This window comes from Dunckerocampus dactyliophorus, chromosome 20, assembly GCF_027744805.1.
Source record: "Dunckerocampus dactyliophorus isolate RoL2022-P2 chromosome 20, RoL_Ddac_1.1, whole genome shotgun sequence".
Taxonomy (NCBI): Eukaryota; Metazoa; Chordata; class Actinopteri; order Syngnathiformes; family Syngnathidae; genus Dunckerocampus; species Dunckerocampus dactyliophorus.
Window position 1 is genome coordinate 18,378,547 of NC_072838.1, and position 23,857 is coordinate 18,402,403.

At 44.4% G+C, this 23,857-nt stretch overlaps 1 protein-coding gene across 1 annotated transcript in view; it reads left to right on the plus strand.

Moving 5' to 3' along the window:
* znf704 (zinc finger protein 704) overlaps nucleotides 1-23,857 on the plus strand; it is a 37,001-nt gene that overhangs the window by 5,906 nt on the left and 7,238 nt on the right. The window lies entirely within an intron of this gene.

The following is a 23,857-nucleotide window of genomic DNA, read 5'->3' on the forward strand; positions in this document are numbered from 1 at the left end:
CCATTACATACTGTATTAAACCCTGACCCCCCCAACCTCTCTCCTAAAACGCAGAGTGCTGTTATTGAACATCACTCCGCCATTACTCCTCTGCTGTCCAATCAATGTCAACTTAGTGAAACGTACAGTTAAAGTCACCTGTGGGGGGGAGAGGTGATATGTGGGGGGAAGCTATATCGCTGCGTCCTGAGCCTAGCTTTAAATTCATTTGTCGACGACTCATTTGATTCTCCCTCCCTCCCATTAGGAGGTAAGATCTCTCTTTAAATTGAATATATGGCACACATCACGTTGAAGTTTTTCACCTGGCCAGCTGTAATTACCGCCCTGCACGGGGATTGCTGTAATATTGATATTGTTATTGTGGAATGCTTTATTGATTGGCTTACTGGCCTTGCCTCAACTCAGCAACAATCACTTCAGAAGACAAGATGCTGTTTATTTTCCTAATAAGATCAATGAGGATGAAGAATACTGTATCCATAAAAGCCTCTGCATGCAGTGCTTGTGATGAAGTGGCTGGCCACACACTTGTGAGTACACACCCATGTCCCAACACAGAGTTCAGACAGGAAAGCACCGGAGTCGGCCATGTTTTTATTTAGCCGCAGTATGTCGGAGGCATCATTAGTGTGGGGAAATGTCAGCGTAGTCGTCCTCACATGAGCACAAACAACCAAAGGCAAAGCGCTGTCTTGTACTGGCTGCAAGAAAAATGTTGCGGCGATGAGGAAACGAGGTTTACCCAAAGCCTTTTTGAACACGCAGTACAATTCTTCCACTTTCAAGGTTAAAAAGAAGCTCTGTGACTTTTGGCATCAAAAGCGAGGCCAGACAGCAGTCAAGGTGGCTCTGACGTCACAAAACATGTTTTTGGTTCCGTCGAAATAAAGACAAAATATCACAGGCATGTCTCGGGGGGTAACGTGACCTTGTCTCTCAAGGTCTGCTTCATTATGACATCATCATGTTCTGTAAAAACACTCTCCGGACCTCCAAAGGTACGTTTTTTTTTTCTTGCCATCTCCTGCCAAGCACAAATATGTTATAGTATGAAATGGTGCAAAGACATCATGTCCTATCTGGGTTATAAATGTTTCTTTCAGGCCGTCCTGCTAACAAACAAGCACATAAATCAGTGCTAGAAGGAGTGATACCACATCCCAGCCAAGCTAATGCAGCCACTGGCCTTTTGAGTAGGGGTGTCACGAGACACCCATACTCACCAGACGAGGTGATGCACGAGACTGGGTCTACGAGAATGAGACGAGACAAGATTTTCACTTCGATTCCAACAAATTGGGCATACTGGCTCATTCGTGTTGATGGGCCCACTTTGCTCATTATTAATATTCCCATACGGGGGCTGTGGCATTTAGCTTCGCAATCATCTTTTTTCCTCCTAATTTCTAGTACATTGCCTTGCATTCCCCTTGATGCGCTTTATGTGTATGTGTGTGTGTGTGTGTGTGTGTGTGTGTGTGTGTGTGTGTGTGTGTGTGTGTATGCTAGCAGCCCTGCCTCCTCCCATAGAGCCAAAGAAACTGTATGAGTGACAAGAGGTTTCACGTCATTACTCTAAGGAACGCTGTTGTTTTATGAAGCATCCATCTGCTGAACCAGTGCACAGAGTGAACTCTCTTGCTGCCGGTTAGGAGGCGAGCGACGATATATGGAGGCCGCAAAATGATCTACTTAATTTTCAATTAATTGCGTGATTATTTATTTATTGTCGCAAGACATCTTTTTTCTTGTCACATTTTAATCTTGCGAGATCTTGTGACAGCCCGAGTTTTGAGTAATCCTGCCGACAGACACATGAGTGAAAACACCGGCAAAGGTAAGACGCTCAGGCTAACCAGTAAATATTCCCATTTAGTTTTTTAACCTGGTCTTATTTACACCGCTGTGTAATCCAGATTAAGGAACCAGGATGAGAAATGATGGCCTGTCTCCACTTACAAGTGTCCATCCAGTTAAGATTCAGACCTGTTCATCCCGACTTAATGCCGTAAAGACTTTTTAATATCTTTAATAAGGCGCCCAATTTCCAGCCGGCAGCATCCACTTGACATCTAATTATTTTAGGATCTGGCCGCTGTAAATCCACAGATCTATTTGGGCTCGTTGAGCGCTAAATCAAGGCCAGCCGTCATGAAATCAATTTCAGCCCTAATTATAAAGTGTGCCCGAGTGCCTTAAGACTTTGTTCTGCCTTTTGGAGACCCCTTGAACCCGAGCTCTCCTGCAAGATACCCCGTAAGTGACCTCTCCGCCTAGCAGCGGCATTATTGCCTTAAGATTAAGATCCATGGCTGCCATCCTCTGCACACCTGCGACCGACTCTCTGCCCTGCTCCAGAAATTGTGTCGCCTCCGAGCACAGAGTAACATTTATCTACAATGGAGGCAGTTTGGAGGGGCAGCAGTAGGGGGATGAAGGGGGGTTGTTAACAGGGAAAAAGGGTGTATGAAGTGTGTGTGTGGAGAGGACATGGGGGGGGGGTAAAGGAGATGGAGAGAGCGTGTATGAGTATTTAGCTGTGAGGCTAGAGAGAAAGTGGAGAGGAAAAATGCCTGGGGATTTTTTTTCCCTTTTTCAGCACTTGCTCTCTAGAGAATTCTGACCTTGAGGTTGTTAATTGCGCTCTCCAAAGTTTCCTCACTCCGCCAGTGATTTACCAAGAAAATGTCTGGCTGTTTGATGGCTCTCCAGGTCCCTTGTGGAGGCAGGAGACGCTATATGTCTCCTGCCTCACTGTGAGCCCTTCATGTACCTAAATGCACTCTGATGGGGAAGTGGACGGGGAAAAATGACACCTGGAAGATTTTGTAGAGCCGAATTTCCCTTTTTACCAAGTATATAGCACAACACAGCAGCAACAGAACCGATGTTGTAATAGCGGTGAGACGCAAACTGCTCAGCCGGCATGAATGCTACTGATGTTGTTGTTATTACACCTTTAGATTGAGTCTAATAACTAAATAAGAGTCTAAAAGCGTCTTATATAAGGCCTTGACACAAGCACTCACATAGTACAATCAGAGTTGCGCAACAGTTACGTACAGTATGACTGGTGGAAAAATACTGGAAGAGGAAAACACACAAAAGATGCGTTGTTCTCACTCTGTCCCACAAACGTAACTTTCACTTTGTAGAGGGGCGGGGCAACTGCTACATACACTCTGTGTACAGTCGTCCCTCGCTATATAGTAGGAACCGGGGACAAACATTCCATTTCTCCCGGGACCTAGTTTCCATGCCCGTTTCGCCAACTTGAAGAAATAGCCACAAACGCCAATGAAGAAGAAGCTGACGAGCACGAGCGAAGAAGAAGCGGCTTAAAGGTTTGGCTTAACTTCGTAAAAAAGAGCGGTCGGCTCAGTGCAACATTTGCAACGCAATGTCATGCAAAGGAGGGTGCACCACCAACATGATTAATGTTCACACATTCATGGTGTAGAAATAAGTACCTCGTCTTTGATGCGCTACGTCAGCACTCACAATCAGGGAAGTCAAACAATAAGCGACGTGTGTCTCATGCCAACGTAACCCAGCGCTTCAGGATGCCAGCTTATGTCGTGGAAGTTTTGTGTAAATAAAGGACGGGCGCTACGTCTACGGCTAGGCAAGTTTATTCATTTGCACAGTCTGTCTCTTTTAGTAACAATCAAGGGACCAAAATAAGAGCGCTTTGGGCTATATCCTGTTTACTTGTGTGAACACAATAAGAGTGTCATAAAAAATAGCTTACATCAACATTGAGACAAAGACTTTTCAAAAGTAAACCTCTTTCGTGGACGTGTACTCCTGTAAAATGGCTTGATGATTCTATACTGGGTGAAAATAGCCCTGTAAAAAAGTCAGTAAAGTTGATAAAAAGTTAATATCATTAAAGAATTCATGGACAAGTTCAGACATTTCATCCAGAAAGAACTCTGCTTAGCACCCTCGTTTAAACCATGCAAACTTTTATGACCCTGCCTCTGAAAAGCATCGGAATCGAGAATGGTTAGGAACCGGAATCGAAATGAGGAATCCAAATCGGAACCAGAATAGTTCAAATTCAAACGATACCCAACCCTGTTCATTAGAAACAGCAGTACACCACCTGTAACACGCATGAGTTTCACCAACACCAACACCATTTTAAAGCGCATACAGAGGTAGACAAAGGCGGTGGATGCTTGATCATCATGGTACTTGAAATGCAGCTACTGCCATCTTGTGGTGTTAATTAAAAAACCTGGCGGTTATTATGCTTTTTGCCGTAGGAATCTCTGAGGTGAATGGAGTAGAGCAGTTACCGTAACCTGTTATGAAGGCCATTCATTTGAGTCATTTTCCTATTCTGTACATTTTTTCAGCAACCCGCACGAGGGAAAAGTTAAGCACCAAGTACTCGCTGGGCACAACACGAGCTTCAATTGTGAAATAGGAGTTCAGAACAAGGGTTTATGTTTAGCTAAATCCCTTTTTTTCCCCTTTATAACGCTGTATTGATGATCTTTCTTTGTTTATTGACATCACATCTACTTCATGAGCCAGGAATCAATAGGTCCCGTTTCTTGATTGATCGACTTTGTACACTGATCCAGCTCCCAAACGCCACGACAAATAGTTTTCTTTATGAAAGGTGCTGCGTCTGGAGACACAGATTGCTCAATGTGGCAGATTTCTGATTTTGTTTACGCCGCATTTGTCGTCTTTTACCTGAAGGCTCGGGCATCTTTTCAGCCTCAGCCTTGGCCAGCTGCCCCGGCCACCTTCTTGCTGCGAAGGAAAGGGCTCATGTTTTCCCGACGCAGGAAGCAGCCAATTGTAACTAGAGCTGGCAGGGCTGGAGGGAGAGAGAGCTCGGTGGAAACGAGTGGCTTAGCTTTTGACAAATCGCGTCGTGGAGACTAATTGCTTGCAGAGGAAATGAAGTACAGTATAACCCCGGTTTTGAAGGGGGGAGAAATCAAGAGAGTGCTTTGCTTATTATTGCAAAAGACCCAAAACAAGCCATTTCAGAGATTGTCTGCTCTTCAGCTGACAAACTCCCGTTTGGTGGTGTTGCTCCACATAACTGTGGTGTTTTTGTCCAGTTTTGGTGTCCGCACTGGATACGGTGGCTGTGCTTTATTTGTTTTATGGCCACTGTTGACCATGCTGAAGCAAAAAGGCTGCTGGGGACACCCTGTGCCAAAACAAACCCCCCCGTTAACTGTTATTGTTGACCATGTTTATTGTTGAATACGCTGCACAGATCTGAGTCGGGTGGTGCATCAGCCAACTCTAGCCATGGATGCAGGCCAACGACTGGCTATCCTCTGCAAGGAGAGGCCCAAAAGGGGAAGGGGACTGGCACTCTTTCCTTTTGTCTTTTGACAAAGTGACATGGCTTTTTAAATCAGTTTGCTTCATCTGTCATCAAATTGAGGTCTGCTTTTGAGGTCCTTTTATGCCCTTTAAGGTCGCTTTTGGTTTTCTCCATTTTTGCGGCGTATTAGGAGAATGAAGAAAGTAGTCAGTGTTTGCCAAAGAAAGACGTTTTTCTCTGGCGATGGTTATCTAAAAACCAATCTGCTTCCTTTTTTCTACTCTCAATTATCTGATTAAATGATAAGCTTCTTCCCGCAACTATTTACTCGGCTGAACCAGAGAAATGTTGACTCAACTATTCCTACACCCGATATGATCTGCGCACGTCTAAAAATAACCCAAAATGTGCTTTTATTTATACGGTACAAAGGAGTTCAGTGCGAGTAATACCAGGGGAGGTCTCATTTTTGGCCCAAACGACATGGAATTAGTTTGTTTTGGAGCTTGTGTTACCTTGACTAGCACTCATTTGCATATTTAAAGAACTCTATTTCTGCTAACGCTTAGCCAGTTGTTGACTCAACCTGACATTTCTGTGATGTTTTCATGATTTTAATCTGTTTTTGGCCCAAACAACATGGAATTGGTTTGTTTTGCGGACAAGAGGAACTTGTATTATCACGACTAACTAACTCTGTTTCTGCTAACGCTTGGCCAGTCGTTGACTCAACCCAACACAACACAACCCTGTGTTTTTATGATTGCGATTTGTTCTCTACTATGACAAGCTGGAGCTTCCCTGGGGGGTTAAGAGCTGTGCAGTCATATCAGGGCACCAGGTGCATGCATAGCGGGGATCAGTGGGATCAGTCAGCTCTCCAAATCAATTCCAAAGAATGTGAAGCAACTAGTGAAAACGCTGTAAAATTGGAGCGCTGTGATCTCATTTCAGTGACGCTCACACCCTATGCATTGTTGTGTAATCATATGCCGTCTCAACCCTCCCACTTTCAGGCCCTTTAGTGCCTCGCTGGAGCACAGCTCAGAATAATGGGTTAAAATGACATCTTTTCTGTGTTCCAAAATAGTAAATGCAGAGGAGATGTCTAAACCGGCTAAGACAAAAAGTGCCTCAATGTGCTTTTGCTGGCTTTTTTTGTTTCTTTAAGATGAAAGCAGCTGCTGAAGTCATCGCCTGCATGGATTACTTAAATACTGTATCACTCATTTGGCTTCCTCCAACTTATGGACATCAGCCAGGGACAAGTGCCTCGTAGAAGGAAATTTAAATCTGTCCAACCGCTTTTGGTTCAAGGCTGGAAAACCGCAACAAGTTTGGGTCACACTGAATCGCTGGCCTCAGATGCGATCGTTGAGTATTCATGGACGCGCTCCACCCCGCTGTTTACCCCTGCCCAAGATTTATTGCCCGTCGGAGGCTGCCGCGGCCAAAATAGTAGAATATGAAGCAAAAAGTCTGGAGCCAAGGGCTTGGGGTGATTTTTTTTTCTTTCCTCAACCCCTCCTTCTGAAACATAAGCCTTTAAATATTGACTCTCTGGGAATTTTGAGGATACAAAGGCAGACTACTCGTAAACAGATTGAAACATTACGTTTTTATGCGCCTTTTAGCTGCTGTAGCTAAGTGCCAATGCACAACAACTGTTGCTCTTTTGTTTTTACTCTATCTGCTATTACTCACTCACGCTTGATCCAAATTCAATTGTCGTTTACATTTCCAGATGAGCGTCAGCTTTGGACAACCCAATCCATTTTTTTTAAGCAAACGTGTCTCCTGGTTGGACCGGTTGTGGCGTCTGAGATGAAAACCATCTGTCATGGCGCAAGAATGGAATACTGAGTTTAAATCTATATGCAAATTGGCTCCTTAATTAACTGGGCTGAATGTCAGCGAGCATGGATTTGTAGGCGCATGGCCTGAGATCAGTTGCGCTATACTGGACCGTGTACATCCCGCCTTTGCACGTTTCTCCGCGTATAACTGGGACATTTTCCAATTTTTCCCCAGTGGAGGCTTTGCTGTAGGTCCAAGTAGCCACGACTGGAGCTGCAGATGTGACCGATCATGTGTTACGTGCCTGTTGCAAGCCATGAGCAATAATCTATTTGCCGTTATTGTTGCTGGACACCAGGTTCTTGGTTTGACCGCGGCGTGACTCAGTGTGTCGGCCTGTCAGCAGCAGTGTTATGAATCAGTAGATGAATCAATCCCAAGGCCCTGCTGAAAACATCACCGATATGCTAATTTGTCCTACATTGCGCTTCTTGTGTCTGTAAGGAGGCTCTGTGTGTAATCATTGCCTGCTCACTATCTATAATGCATAGTGCCGGGCCCGGGTGCCTGTGTTTATGTGATACCGCGCTCCGCAGGGCTCGCTGTTGCTCGCTGCTCTTCCACACTAATCCATAGTCCCGGGCTGTAATGGACTGATGGTGCAAAGTGCTGCGCCAAGAGAAAAAGCTCTAATTGATTCTATTGACAGGCGTGCATTACGGCCGTCCGCGGTATATACGAGGTGGTCCTAATTGACGCCGCTGTCGCACATTGTCTCCAAACAAATACGCTAATGAGGCGGCCGACTTGGCGGCGCTTTGCATCAAAAACCCACCCGTGTCCCAGGGAGGACTTTTCCCCTATCTGGACATTAGTTATCAGACACGTGTAAATCACTATTTACTAGGGTTGTCACAAGATCTCAGGAGCAAGGTTTCTCGTTCAGACAAACATGGTCTTGTGCGCACTAGGCAATAATTCATTCATTAATTAATCACACACATGAAAATGAACTTGATCATTTTTCCAGCCTCGATATATTGCCACGTGCACGCGTGTCTGTTTTCCTCGCTTCCCGCCTCCAAACAGGCAGGGAGAGACGACAAATATATACAAATAGCACAGCCCCTTCCACCATCCTTTGATTTTTCAATAAGTCCTAACATTTCTTCAGTCGGTGACTCAAAAGGCCAAGCAATATGCCACTCACCAGCCCGAAAGAAATCCACCCTGTACATTATTCCTAATTATGGCTTCCATTGTGAAGGCTCGGTCGACCTGGCTGTTTTAGAATATTGCTGAATTATTGATGGCCATCCGCCCGACCGTCTTTTATTAATTATAACAGAGGAGCTGTGTTAATTAAGCGCGCTGCGTGAGGGTGTCATAATTGTGGCCCCGTTTTAATTTGAGTGCCGCTCATCAATTTTAGCGCGGCTTAGCAGGGCCGGTGCGGCGATGATGGAGCGGGAAGGTGATGGCAGGGTGGGGTAACCCCCCTCTGTGTGGCGTGTAGCTCCACTCGAGCTAATGTCCATCATTAGCTATCAATCACAGCTCGCTCCTCTGACAACGTGATGGACTTCCTTTCTTTGTTGGGTGAATGAATGTATAGATAAGTGTGAATCGAAGTGAAAGATACGAGGGCATCACTTCCTTCCTAATGAGCTGCGACTCAGTGGGGCCAAAGTTAATGTTTTATTTGCTTAGCTTGTCTCATGGTGACCTACATTTAAGGACTATTTTCTGGTTTTCTACCATCAGCCACCCACCCCACCCCACCCCTCCCACGCCCCCACCAAGGGATTCTGGTCTTGGATTAAAGTGGAAAGCAGGCCTTCACCTTCAGTTTGGCTTGTTTAGTTTGCCTGCAAACCTTGAGTCCATTTATCCTAACTTGGATGTTTGTTTTAAGGCATGTTAACATATCTTTTATGGGTGCAGGGATTTCATAAGCTTAATGGATCAGCTGTGCCATATTGTTCACTCTCCGAGAAGCAACCGCCCTCGGAGACATCCACGTCTTCCCCGTCCCTTATAACCGCTCTCGCATCTTCCCGTTCCAAGTATCCCTCAAGCGTTTTGTTTTGCTCCGCCGTGATCCATCCCATCAGTGACATGAAGGTGCGCGCTCTTGTTTTGAGCCTTTTTTTTGTATGTGGAACATCAGCCGAGCATTTCATTCGCCTTCTGCTCCTACTTATGCCTAGATGATCTTTTTGGCGCTGGAGGGAAGGTAATGCGTTTAGCATGGAGGCGTGTAATTTCACCTCAGAGGCCACAAATGACGGAGATAATCAATCCCGCTAATGCAAAGCTTTGTTGTGTTCTTTCCGAAACTTAATTTCATCAAGGAAGTGATGAAGGAACTCAACAGTTTTTGTTTAATAACGAGTCATTAATAAAACAGACATTCACTTAAAAGCATGCAACAGATGTCCTCCCCAAAAATGAGAAAGAAGACGTTGTGCGGCGAGGGGGAGAGCGATAAAGTTAATTGAAAGTTTGCCATTTGTTAGGCTGACACGTAAGAACCATCTGCTGGTCCAGAACGACATAAATTGTTCCATAAAGATGACAAGAGAGGCATATCCTTTTACTTTGCAATCCAGTAAGAGGCCGCCTTCCACTGTCTTTGGTGCCTCCCATCCAAAGATCTGAAGCAGCGAGCAGCCAGCAGACCAGAACTGTAAATAAGAACCCCCATGCTCCCAAAAAGAACATTTAAAGGGCAATCCATCATGTGTTGGCTTTGCAGCTCATACACATCATGTGGTGTACAGCAGCGTAACAAAGAAACAAGGATCTTTATTAGTATTAGTAAGTCCAACACAGATGACCACTCATCACTAAACCCTTTTCAATCAAATCATTGTTCTGATTGCTGCCTGATAGTTGTCTTTCACCCTGAGAGCCGTTCCATTGCTCCCTCCTTTGTTCATCCATCATTAGGCTCACCTGCGACGTAGCCCATGAAAGACAATGACACGCTCTCCCTCCAGGCAGAGGTTAATTCCTCGTCTTTCCACTTATCTCACGCTCGTCTCTTATCTCTACACGGAGGGGATAAATGTTCCCTGGGAAGGGAAAATGTGGAATTTAAGAGACAGCTGGCACCCTCGCCCCTTGCCAACCCTTGCCTATCATGACGGTTCCGTTTCACTTTGGCACCGCCTTCCCGTTGTGGTGTAAACAACATGAGTCCTCGTCCTCAGGTCAACTGTCGACGGGTTTATTATTGTTTTGATTCAGGCTCCACTCGCTGAACTTGACTCCAGTTGGAGCAGGACGTGGTCTCTCTGTCTAACTTAACTCTCTCTCTCTCTCGCTCTGTGTGTGCGCAGTCATTATAGGTTTGGATCGGACGCTGCTGCAATGTCCTGCCAAAGCCGAAGGCTGAGAGTCGAACTTTGTGTTTAGTTCTGTGAATGTGTGTGTGGTGGCTCTGACATGAGCCCAAAATGGATGTGTTTACCAGGGGGCTTCGCTCGTTCCCTCTCAGGCTGTCAAAGAGGCCTCTGTTATTCTCTTTCTAGCAGGAGGCTCAACACGGGGAAACACAACACCGCCGTTTGCGGCAAGATCCTTTTTTTTTCTTTTTTTCTTTTTTTCTTTTTTTTTAGACTTTTGAACCAGAAGCAGACACGATCCAACTGTAGAATCTACCCTGTGGCCGCCATGTTTTCATCATCATTAACAAGATGATACTAAAACTCACTGCCCAGGACATCTTGTATGAATAGGACAGTGTAGATAACAAAGACTAAACAAAGGCCAAGCAGAGGAGGCTGTATTTTTGTCTGCACTGGAACTTTTCCAGCATAAAATATACTGTAACTACGGCATTTTCCCGCCATTTCCGCTGTCTGTGGATTCAAAATGCTAATACTAAAAGCAACACCTAAGCAACTGGGTGCCCTAAGCATCTGTGCTGAAAATGTAAAGGGAATCAAGCGAAATGCAGTTGAGTGAATTTATGACATACCGGAAACGCAAACGATGGTCGTGCTGGCGGTCGGGATCTGCCAATCACTCCTTGTTCCGCCAGTACTCGGCACGACGAGCAACATCAGATGAGAGCGATTCATTCGCCATCGTGTACGCCTGTCTTCACAACTCAATTCAGAAGGATGTATTGTCCAGCTCTTGATTGCATACATTGTGTGTACATGACAGTAGATCACGGGTACATTTTTCCAATCTGTGCAAGGAAGACAACTTATCTTACCGATTGTCAATGAAACAAAGAGCAATGTGAGTACGGGGGAGGGATAAAGTGTCCCAATAGTCTCTCCTATTTGTCCTTTTTTCCCAACCACTGTCCATTCTCATCTGGCTCTCAGCTTTTTTTTATTGTGCCTCCTCAGCCAGATGGGAAGATGAGCTTTTTTTTTTTTTTTACAAGGCTTTCCATCTCTCTTCTCTCTTTCTATTTCCCTTTCACCTCTCTTTTATTCAATCTTGCCTTCTCTATCTATCCCTGCTTTCTTGCTCATTTCCCCCTCTGCACTGATGTCTCTCTCTCCCTCTCTCTCCCTCTTCAGCCCTTCCTCTCTTCCTTTGTCTCCTTGCTGCTGCATGCTTTGGCTCTGCATCTGTGTGTGTGTTAACCTAGCGCTAATGTAAAACCCACTCGTGCCATCCACAGTGACCGTGTTACATGTCACGTTTTACCTTTGGCAGGCACCGCCTCTCCTGCGGCTGCACACTCCAGCAATGCAACATACAGTATATAGCTTTGTTAAGTTAACATATGCATGCAAATTAGCATGCAGCGCCACGCATGATGCACTCCCACACTTGTCTATGCAAATATGCCAATCACCTGCATCCTCAGGTCTCCTTTGATTACCACGTATGTTTTTATTGACATCCCTGGTGCAGTCACTTGGAATGGAAAGATGCACGGCATTGACTCAAAGTGGCAATTGGCGCATCTATTAGCCAATTGTTGCATCACCTGCAGCTGCTCGTTGCTCGCAAGAGACACACAAGTAATAAATGTTGATATCTTCAGCCGTTTAGCCTTCATGTGTTGGCATAAGAACTGCATTTCTTCACAACTGCTTTAGGAGCGTTGCTGTCTTTGATGTAGTTGAGTGTATCGATCCCCCCCCACCCCTCCAGATGGGACAAAGAATCAGCAGCAGAGGTTCCTTTGTGTGGACTTGTTGACACGGCGGAGGTGGTCCTCTACTCTCCCCCACCCGTTGTCACATCCTCGTAGCACACGGCGGTAAATTAATCAGAGATGACGCTCGCCTGATGGACCCCCTCCCCAATCTTTCCACTTGGAATGCCATTCCCCTCCACCACGTAGTGAATCTTTCACTAACAACCGTGTAGTGAATCATCAGTCGCCTCTGGGCTCAGCTTGCCTGTAAATGAGCTGGCTTTTCCTGGGCTGCATCACTAACAAAAGAGCCACAGGTTTCTATTGCATCACTCACAAGTGACACAACACAACAGATGACCCCCGACTGAGGATGACAAGCCGTTCTTGCTGCTGATTTGTCCATGTATATGCAGTTTTTGAAGGCCCCCGATTATACAAATTGAAGTTGTAACACAGTGTAAAACACTACAGCCCGTTTTAGTTATGTCAAATTAGTAGGGGTGTCACAAGATCTCACGAGATTAAAACGTGACGAGATTTCTTTTGAAAAAAATGTCTCATGGACACTAAGCCTGGGACAATAATAAATGAGTTAATTAATCAGCCAATAAATGAACATGAACTGGTCTTAATACAGTATATTTGCATGAGCACGTGTGTCTTGCCTCCAAACAGGCAGGAAGAGGGTTCACTCTGTGCATTAGTTTCAGCACCTCGGCATATTTGTTCCATACAACAACGGCATGAACGGAGTGAGCCCTTTTATCAGTCTTGGTGAGTGGAAGGGGGCCGCGAGCATACACACAAAGTGGAGAAGAATGTAACGTAGTAGTAATTAAATGAGTAGATTGCAATATATTTCATCCATTCATTGTCTATGCCGATTATCCTAATCTATCCAATCTCAGGGCACATATAGACAAACCATTCCATCTCACATTCATACCTATGGACAATTAACCTAACATGCATGTTTTTGGAATGTGGGAAGAAACCCACGCACGCACAGGGAGAACATGCAAACTCCACACAGAGATGCCCAACGGAGATTCGAACCCCGATCTTCCCGATCTCCTGACTGTGTGGCCACCACTGTTGGATTAAGACATTAAGGCTTTCCCCGTCCCCACCGTGCGCTCTCTGGTCATTGGGCGTTCGTTTGAGTCATTTAAGTATGTATATACACACATGATTATATACACATGATTGTGGCTAAGTCCACAGGCTGTGACAGGGGACATGTGGGTACACATCCGGGCTAGCTAGTTTACGTAATAAGCTTGCTTAATAGTTGAATTGCAATTTTTAGTCAGCAGGCGAACTTACATTTGCTGGATGAATGGACTAAAAATGTTTTGCACTGCAGTAAAATGTGTCTCTCACTTGTTTGCTTTACATTTTAGTGAGGACAGGCTTTGCTACACATCTTAAACAAAAGCAATCTGCCTGACCATTTTAAAAACATTTTTGGACGGGCCATCATAAAGGAGTGTTTATCTCTAACTGTGAGTGCTAAAAGGGCACACTTGGCATGGGGGTAGAAAAACCCACGTCCCAAGTGTTGTCTACCTTTTAGGGCTAAGTAAAGGTTAACAGTGGCACATAAACAAGAAGAAGCAAGACAAAGAGAGATTGAGGGGGAAAGAGGGTGAGCAGGGAGTGGGAGGGGGTGTAAGTCAAAGGCCTTTAGGTAAATGTTGAAGTGGTGACCGATCCTTTGTCCTGCCTGGAGGCTGCGTGAGGCGATCGGAGCTGCTGATAGGCTCTTTATTATAATGCCCTCCATCAGCTCCATCTCCAGGGGCTTTTGTGAGCACCTTCAGCAAACACACACACACACACCAGGAAGTGTAATTGGGAAAGATGCCCCCTTCCTCCTCCTTCTCCAGTGTGTGTATCATCCTCCTGGGAGATGAGTGGCTTTAGGTGTGCGGGTGTCTGTGTGCGTCGGTCCGCTTGACTTACAGCCGAGGTGTTTAAAATTGAGCATGGCAGTGATAAAAGAACGTGTGTGTGTGTGTGTGTGTGTGTGTGTGTGTTTTATGGCCTTTATCGGTAGGTTGTGTGCATCCGGGGGCTAACGGCAAGAAGGTAGGGGGGTGCTCTAGAGCTGCTCTGCCCCCATTACCACTACTAAACACTGTAATGCGGATGAGGTTAAAGGTCACACCCCCTCATCGCTGAAGTGCAAAATTGGAGAAATGTGGGAATGAAGGGATAAGGCTTTTAATTAACCTCCCGGATGTCCTAATAAACCAGTAAGTAATTGCAAAGTGAATGTTTGCATATCGGTCATGCAAATGTCCAAGGGGGCGATCCAGTCTCGGGGCTGTTTGCACAACACTGTTTGTAACTGAATGTGGATCATCACTGGCCCTTTGTTTGCATGGCAGTATAAATGTAAACATTTGGCAATGGGTCTCAACATGGAGGCTGTTCAATACGACACTGTCGTCCATGTAAATGCTAAAAACGCCGCCTGTTAGACATCCAGTGCAGACATTCACTAATCACATCGTCTATCCATCCATCCATTTTCTATGCCACTTCTCCTCATTAGGGTCACGGGGGCATGCTGGAGCCGATCCCAGCTGACTTTGGGCGACAGGCGGGGTACACCCTGGAGTGGTCAGGGCCATCGTCTAGAGAAAAGCTACCTTGTGGGAAGAGGGCAGCCAGAAGTCAGTCAGTCAATAATACATGTAAATGCAGGATTGGAACCGCACATTCTTTATATAACCCTTGCAATCTTACCTGCACTCAGAGTTCAGCAGCTGCCGCTGTGCTAAATGTCCAAGCAGAAGCTGTAGTAAGTCTACGTTTGATCAAAGTTACTTAAGATTTGTCAGATCAGAACACGATCGCTATGTATGACTATCAAAACATATAACAGTAGAATCTAATTCGGACCTACTTCCTGCTTCCGCACTGTCAGCATCATAAGAACTGTAGTTCTTTTAGCGTAACCATGAAGCTATCTGCTATCTGTTTTCCAGCAGCTACCTGCCGTGGTTATTTTATTATGCACTCCAAATCATTATTCAAGTTTCAAAATAGCACATTTCAGAATTAACAAGTAGCAAATGCGCGTGGTGTTTTCGTCACCAGCTGCTCGCCTGGCGTGCACATTACAACATGTGTGGAAGAGATGCACAATACCTTCTTTTTCAAACCGATGCCGATAACTTTGTGCTTCTCAGGACCAATGTGGTACCGATAACTTATATCGACGATATAACGATATCTACTTTTAAATGTAAGTGTAGTTTGTGTACACCTGGCGGTAAGAAGGACTGGAACAAATTAGGTTTTGTTAATTAATGAAATATGATGACATCACTACTACCACATCACTACTATCAGGAGAACCAGAGTATAGAGATGGAGGAGCCACCTGCTGTGGCCCAGCAAGGCACACTGTATTCGGGCACACGCTCCGAACAGCCGGTGTGCCGCTTATGGAGGCCTCTGGCAAACCGTTTGCACTTTTCAAACACCACGCCGCTGGCTTTTCAGGTGGCTGGTAAGGTTTTTTTGCGTGCTCGACGGGGTTTTTCGCCCTCATTGCAGAGCATTTGGTGCAAGTAGCACACGGAATGTCTTCCTCGGAAAGTGAAGTGTTTGTTTGCAAGTGAGCTCAGGGACGTTACGACAGGTTGTTAATGTCACAGGCAGGAGGAAAAAGGAGCACTTGATTTGCTCACCTGCACAGTACAGGTAATCTCGCCTCAGTGGAGTGAGTTTTTTTTAAGTTATCCATTTATTGTAATTATGGTCATAATTCCCTCATATTGGCCTGATAATTGTAAACGTAGATTTACACAATACTTTTCCACTTTCAAGAGCTGCCTGCTGTTTCTTTAAGAATATAAGCTCGGTTTGGTGGGATGAGTTCATTAAGCCCTTGTCAAATGAAGATGTTTTTGATCAGCAGCGTCAAACTCGTGACATTCCTCAAGCTACTATCAAAGCGGCAGGTGAGAAAGTGAAAGAGAGCGGGGGGGGGGGGTTGACTTCCCCTCATATTTACTTCCCAAGCCGCACGTGTTTAGCCTCCTCATTTGCTCGCTTCAGTGAGCCTCTTCCCTTTGTTTCGCTCGCCGCCGCATCATATGGATCGAGCGTGCCCATCCTAAATGGGGGAGAGTTTACGGCATTAGATGGAAGAAGGGTGGGGAGATATATAGGAGGCAATGGGTGAGAAGGAAGACAGGAGGAGGGGGGTGGGCTTTATTTACCAGCTATCCTCCACTAAAGGTCGTCATGACTCTAGTTGACGCCGCCTTTGTTCGTACCCCTCAATGCACGTAATGACACATAAAGCACAGCAGCCCAACATGGACCTCCAGTTAAATACCAACACATAAGGTGAAGCTTTATGGACGCTACAGTGGCACTGCTACCCCCTGCGAGCACTTTTGACAGTTTTGGATCGACCTGAATCAATGTGTAATAGAATTGCTTTACCTCCGGAGACGTCACGACAAGAGACGTTGTCCTTCTCACTTTCTGTCATCTTTCACCATCACTGGCATGTTTTTCCTCCTCACCTGCTGCTCTAGAGGACAAAGAGAAATGATGTGTGTGTGTTTGTATGTGTGGTTATGCCAGAGGCAAGAACCCAAGTAGGACTTCCAACATCGTACATATATGACATCCACGCGTCTATTTGCCCCCATAGGATGTAGCATGGATGCACCCCAACCATAGTGGAAATGTAGGGCACACTACTGAAGTGTGTGTGTGTCAATCATTTCAAGGTATAGCGCTGCGAAGAGAGGAGATGATCATTGCCCCCCTTATCTGGCTGGCTCAAGGGGGTTACGGAAATATAAAAATAAGGACATATATACAGTACATCAGCCTGACACCCACACACTCTTCCACGGGCCCTGTCACTTCTTTTCAACACATACTAGCGTACGATTCCAGTTTTGCATGCACCAATCTTTCACACTATATGCATTTATTGTGACATATTTATGCTGTAGTGTAAGGAGTTTCAATTTAGTTGTACCTGTTACAATAACAATAAAGGCATTCTATTTTCTTCCAAGTGGTCTGTTCTCACAACTGGGTCACAGTGTCATGAACGTTTTTATGTGCACTATAAGCACAAGTGCATGTAAAACAAATGGGAAGTGTTGACAAATACACTCATTATGTACAGCAGCAGGGGTGCTCGCACTTTTAAACTGACCAAGTCCCAAAGATCTACCTCCTACTACAAACAGAGAAAATATACTTAGAAATATATCAGTGTGTAATATGTTTACTATATTTATAATTATAATAATTTACACTAATATGTTTGTAATTGAGGTTGTAGTTTGCGGTTTCCAATATTTTTGCTTGCAAAATAAGCTGACCTAAACCTAACAAACTACTTAATACCGAATGTGCTACACAATTACATTGTTTGCACACAAGCAAAGGCAAATTGTGCCTGTGATGCACATTCTGGAGACTTGTTTTGCTGTAGCTGCTGGTCGGCAATAGTGGCCTGTTGGCAGAAGTTGCTATAAGGAAGCCGCACGCACGCACGCACACACACACACACACACACACACGCACACACTTGATTACAGGGTCTTTGGCCTGGTGCCCAGCTAATGTGCGCCACACCCTGTTGCTCTCACTAGAGCGGAGTATACACTATACAGTATGTTTTCCAATGGACTACTAGTAGAGGTTTCTCACAACGTCTGGAAAATGTTACGTTTTAAACATTGTTGTCATAGGAGTATGCTTGAAGAGAGCTTGAAGCATCAGAAACGGGGTGCCACAGGGTTCAATACTAAGTCCCATTAACTTGCCCTTATACAGTGTATATCTGAGGTCTTGACGTTAATTTTTAGTTTTATTTCTTCGGGCCGGGTTCCTGACTGGAGTCTATGGATGAGAAATGCCGGTGGTTGCCGCTCCAATCGGGGTGATGGTACAGCTCGAGTTACATCGAATGCATCCATGTATGCAGGATGGGAACGCTACCCGTGGCTCCAGGCCAGTGCATATGTTGCTATGATGGGGATGATGACGTGTGTGTACCTAAGGGTGACACTGATCCAAATCATTAAATAAAACATCCCCAAATTCTTGGGATTCTTCCTAAATCCGGTAGTTTTTAATCGTGTTTCCAAACTGAAAAAAACCCTGAGTTAGCGAGAAAGGAGCAATACTAGAAGCTTACGTAAACATCCCCTTCAAAGAAACACATAGTAGTCCATGTTCCCAATCTCTGCTATTAAGTTATGCCAATGTGCTTTGGAGAAAGAAAAACTGGGCCAATAAAATCAACAGATGAGTGCAAAAGCAAGATTATTTTTAAGACCATCCTCTCTATGTGCACTTAAGCTCCTGGTTGCCAAACAACTGAATGCTCTTGTGCTCATGTGATGGGCTTTTGCAGTTATGCAGCTGCTGGCAGCACCTGTCTAAACCTGGCATGCACCCTCATGTTTATCACAAGGCACACGTACACTTTAGTCTCCTCACAGGAAATGGAACAACTTTGACGTATCCTATACGCAGCTATGACAAAGGCAGCTTCATATCCGTACGAGAGCCCTAATGACATGCACAGAAGAAGGTCAAGGAGGATTCCACCTGTCAATCAACAGCAGCAGAGTCCTTCATGCAGATTACTTTTGATGTGCTGAGCGGGGGCAGAGATGAGATAAGACGGCGGCGAAGATGATTTATAGGAGGAGACTTATAGCGGAGGAAATAGGCGTCATAGTCCAGTGGCTATAATAAACGAGTGAGACCTCCCCTTGCTATTCAATATCACAGTGACGGGCCAATCCAAACACACACTCTGCACATCTTTCTCGCTCACATATTTTCCCCCCACAAGCATAACACGAAGAACCTCACCGTGTGGGAGAGAAAAGTTAACAACTGGGAGGACAGTCCAGGGCTGAAGGGGGGACGAGGATAAAGAGGATGGACGAGACAGCGTAGGAGTGAGGTGTGTGCTTGGCAGCGGCGGTCCGTGTTTCAGGACTTTGGGAGGAGTTCGGGAGGAATTGCTACAGTCCACCGCACCGTTCGGTTCATCCACCTTCATTAGGAATGATTGATCACTGTGGGGTGACTCAGAAAGTAAAGACGCCTGGACATTTTAGGCCTGTTTGTGTGCACCAAGACTGACCCCCGCCCCGCGTCCATTTAGTCCCAGGCAAAAACTGGCAAAACGTCTACTCAGGAAGGATCATTTTGTTCGCTTGTTGTTGTGATAATGTTTGCCACTAGTCTTCCAGCGTCGCTCAGTTTGACCAAATATGCAAACAATGTTCTGCTTGACTCATTATAGAATTTCATAACTGGAATACAATTTTAGAGTTGTTGCAGAATTCCCAAGGCAGAGACTGTTTTTGCTGCCTCACACGGCAGAGAATGGACGGGGAGATATGGCAGGTAGACACACTGACAAGGGGTGTCGCGAGATCTCATGTGACACCGAGTGGTTCTTTTGACACTAATTGCATTTGGCTCAGTGCCAGCTTTCAAGTACCGGCGATCAGCGGTTCCGTATTTAGCGCCATGGTCAATATATTTTGTGAATAAGGGTGCGCACATAAGTGTTCCACAACCTTGACCAACAGCACCAAGAAGGCAGAGCTTGGACACACTCGCCTTCCTGGCAAAACACGCATGGGTGTCCAAAGTGTGGTGCAGGGGCCATCTGTGGAACGTGGCTCATTGCAGAAATAAACAATAACCCAGCAAAAGTGGAAAATAGAGCAAAAAGGCATAATGTAACTTGAAAAAAAGCAAAAATGTTGATACTAATGACCAATAAAAATGGAAAGATTTGTCTTTAATTATATGTATGTAACTATCAAAGGAGAGCTGGGCAGCTCTTACATAAATAGACAAGGACAAGTAGACAAGATTATTATTATTATTATATATTATCATAGCAATGGTTTATTTGGTCTCAAAAATGTTGACAATGATATCTTTGAGCATCAATTTGTGGGACAATAAACACTTAAAAACACACCAACAATGTTTGTTGACGTTAAATAAAAAAGTTCGTTTGTCCAGTCGTATTTTTTGATTGTGCTTTCCTTAAAATTAGCGTTAAAGTCTCGCCTCGTTCTTGTGGACCCAAGCTCGTGCATCACCTCGTCTCGTGAGTTAGGTGTCTCGTGACACCCCTACAATGACAGAACAAAAGCTTGAGAAGCTGATTTATGCCTGCTAATATCATCATTGCATCACATCTCTGCATTAAGTATTGAAAGTGTTTATATTGCAGCTTCCCGCATTGCTTCCCTCATATCTTGTTTTATGTTGTTTATAACTCAGTTCAATCCAGATGTCGGGAACGTGCATCATGAAGTCCCAAATGACTTACTTGGTGGTGACCATGTAGGGGACCGAGAAGTGGATTTTGTGTCTTCAACAAAGACAACCATATTTCACTGGATCCCTTCAACCAGTAACTTTAACTCTTGTTATTGTCTTTTCTAGCCGCATGTGTTTTACTTGAAACTGGACACTGTCGGTCCCCCCCTCCCTGACCAAAGTAGCAGCACACACCTTCCTCCCATCCAGAACCGTAGTAATGCTTTTAAGTGTATGAGCAGCATGTGTGACCGTGGTAAAGGTTTCAGCATTACTCGGCGTCACACACGTTAGGTATTTATTTGCAGAGATTGTTACCTTACCCTCAAGAAAGAAGGCAATAACTATAAATATAATCATAATAATATAAACAGTATATATATTCTTTTCATTTTCAGGTACTTTATCATGCCGTGTTCAAAAGCACTTTGTTTTATTGTACGTTTGTCCCTCGTTAAGTGGCTCCAAACCTGACCGTGATAAGCGAATTTTTTATGCTGGAACCTATCCCAGCTGACGTTGGGCCAGAGGCGGGGTACGCCCCGGACTGGTGGCCAGCCAATGGCAGGGCACATACAGACAAACAAGCATTCACACTCACATTCACACCTACGGACAATTTAGAGTCACTAATTAACCTGACTTGCATGTTTTTGGAATGTGGGAGGAAGCCCACGCATGCACGAGGAGAACATGATGCCCAACAGAGATTCAAACCCAGGTCTTCCCAATCTCCTGACTGTGTGGCCAACATGCTAACCACCATCGTGCCACCTCCATCGTGCGGCCCCAGCATATACATAATATTGAATTACTTTTAATGACATTTTTATTCCTAATTGTTTTCATACTGGCTACATTTTAGTTGACGCCCCCTCCCTCCGGAAGTAGGCATAACTGGAGTCTCATTTGTCTTGCGAACTATCAGGAAACACAGCAACAGTCCCATTTATTTGGCAGTTAGCGATGAATTGTATCAACTCTAAACCCCTTGGCTAGTCGAGGCAGATGGCCGTCTTGTCAGCTGTGTAAATAAATACGTCTATGAAAAATGTGGCAAGATGACAAAAGCCAGAAGTAAATCAACTGTTTAGTGTATTGATGCGACCCAGTGGATGTACAGTATGTACTGCACATCAATTAAAACGCTTTATCGGCTGCATTTCAAGGCATTCATCATATAGAGTACATCAGTGGCATGCACTGTGCTATGTTTGGCCCCCCGAAGGTAAGATCATGAAAGCACACGCATCTTCTTCTGTTAAACGCGCTTTGTTGCTGTAAACAAGCTGATTGCTGCTGCTGCTGATCGTGTTCCTTTTTAGGAAAGCCTCGTGGGGGTCACATGATGTCTTATTGCCAGTTTAGCCAGGATGGTTCGACGGAAAGACATATGAAAGCCATTTCTCAGAGCTGACTGACTGATCCATTAGCCGTCCCACCAAGTCTCAAGAGCGTTTGAACGGCCTGGTGTTAATTACGCACATAATACGCGCTTGGACGCCAACCTACTCGCCCTAATGACGAGCCAGCGTCGCCTTCCCACTGCCGCTCGTACATCACCGTCTTAATTATTGCGCCTCTAATGTGTTTCCCCAAGATTTACATGTACTTTTTCTGCCAAAGCACGATTATGGATCTATCTGGTTGCCATGGAAATCCACCACAGCCTCCCAAGGTTACCAGGAAGTTGTTTTTTTTTTATGACACCATAACACAGCAGGAGGGGGTTATGGGTAAAAGTGCACAAGCTGTTTGTTTGATTTATGAGGAGGCTGTAATGACATCATATTCAACAGAGGAATGCTTCATAAATTAGATGTGGGCTAATGGAGCCTGCTGGCTTTGTTAGCATCTCCTCTCCTACCTCCTTTCCTTCTCATCCAAACTCTTGGCCAGGACTGACCTGGACTTTTTTCAGTCCAGGCATTGACCGCATTCCTTCCCCTCCTATAAAATAAAAGCAGTCAAGTGTACACTAAAGGTGTTTTCTTTTGTCCTCCTACCTTTTTTTTTCCCACTGCCTCTCCTCCACCTGTTGAATCCTTTAGTCTTTGACGGCCACATTCCTGACTGCGCATCAGATTAGATTGTGTACACAATGCAAGCATTTAAAGCGGGGCTGCCCAAACCTTTTGCACCCAAGGCCACATACTGAAAAATGACAGGATGCAAGCGAAGGAGGAGTTATACCGTATGTATTTCAAGACAAAAAGCATATGAACTTCAGTTTGGCTTGTTTCCCCACTTTTTTCTAAACTATTTTTCTTTAATATTTTAACTCTGCGCTACTAAAATGACTTCACTTTCAATCTTGTAAAATCTCGTTAGAATACAACCTTTTTTTTCAATATTGTGACTTTATTCTCGTAAAGTTACAAATGTCTTTTTCATTTCTGCTCTCGTGGGGCTTTTTTCTTTTGCAACTATTTCAACTTTCTTCTTGTAAATGTTCTTCTCATAAGTATGACTTTATTCACATAATATTTTGACTTTATTCCCATAATATTATAACTTTTTCCCCGACCCAATTTTCCAAAAATTAACTAACAACTTTATCGTGTTTGTTTCACATATTATGAATTTGCTTTTTTTTTTTTTTAACGTTTTTCTTTAATACTTCAACTCTATGCCACTAGATGAAGATGATTATTATTCCTCGTAATATTTTACAAGTTTAATAATTGCAGCTTTTTTCCTCGTTAGAAAACTACTTTTTTCCTTCATATTTGGAATTTATTCTCATAAAATTACAACTGTGTTTTTCATTTCTGCTGGTTTTTTTTCCCAACTATTTCAACTTTCTTCTTGTAAATGTAAAGTATGATTTTATTCACATGATATTTTGACTTTGTTCTTGTAACATTATAACTTTTTCTGCAACCTAATTCTCTAAAAATGATCACGTTATTCATTGTTTTGCTTGTTTCCTGTAATACGGCGACTTTAACAAAAAAAGCGTCTTTCTTTAGTATTTCAACCGTATGCTACTAAATTACATTATTTTTCCTTTACCACGAGATTACATGTTTTTTCTCTTCATATTTTAACTTTATTCTTGTAAAATAACCCCCCCCCCCCCCCATTTTTGCCGCTGTTGAGTTTTTTTAAACAGCCGCAGGATGCATTGATGGGCCGCATTTTGGACACCTCGGATTTAAAGAGGAAAAAAAGCTTGACAGTTGTTTTGCAACCACAACCGCAGTTGCCGTCCGCAGACATTCATTTGTCATGTGTGACTAAGCCAGCGTTTTACTACATGCAGGAACAATACAGCAACAACG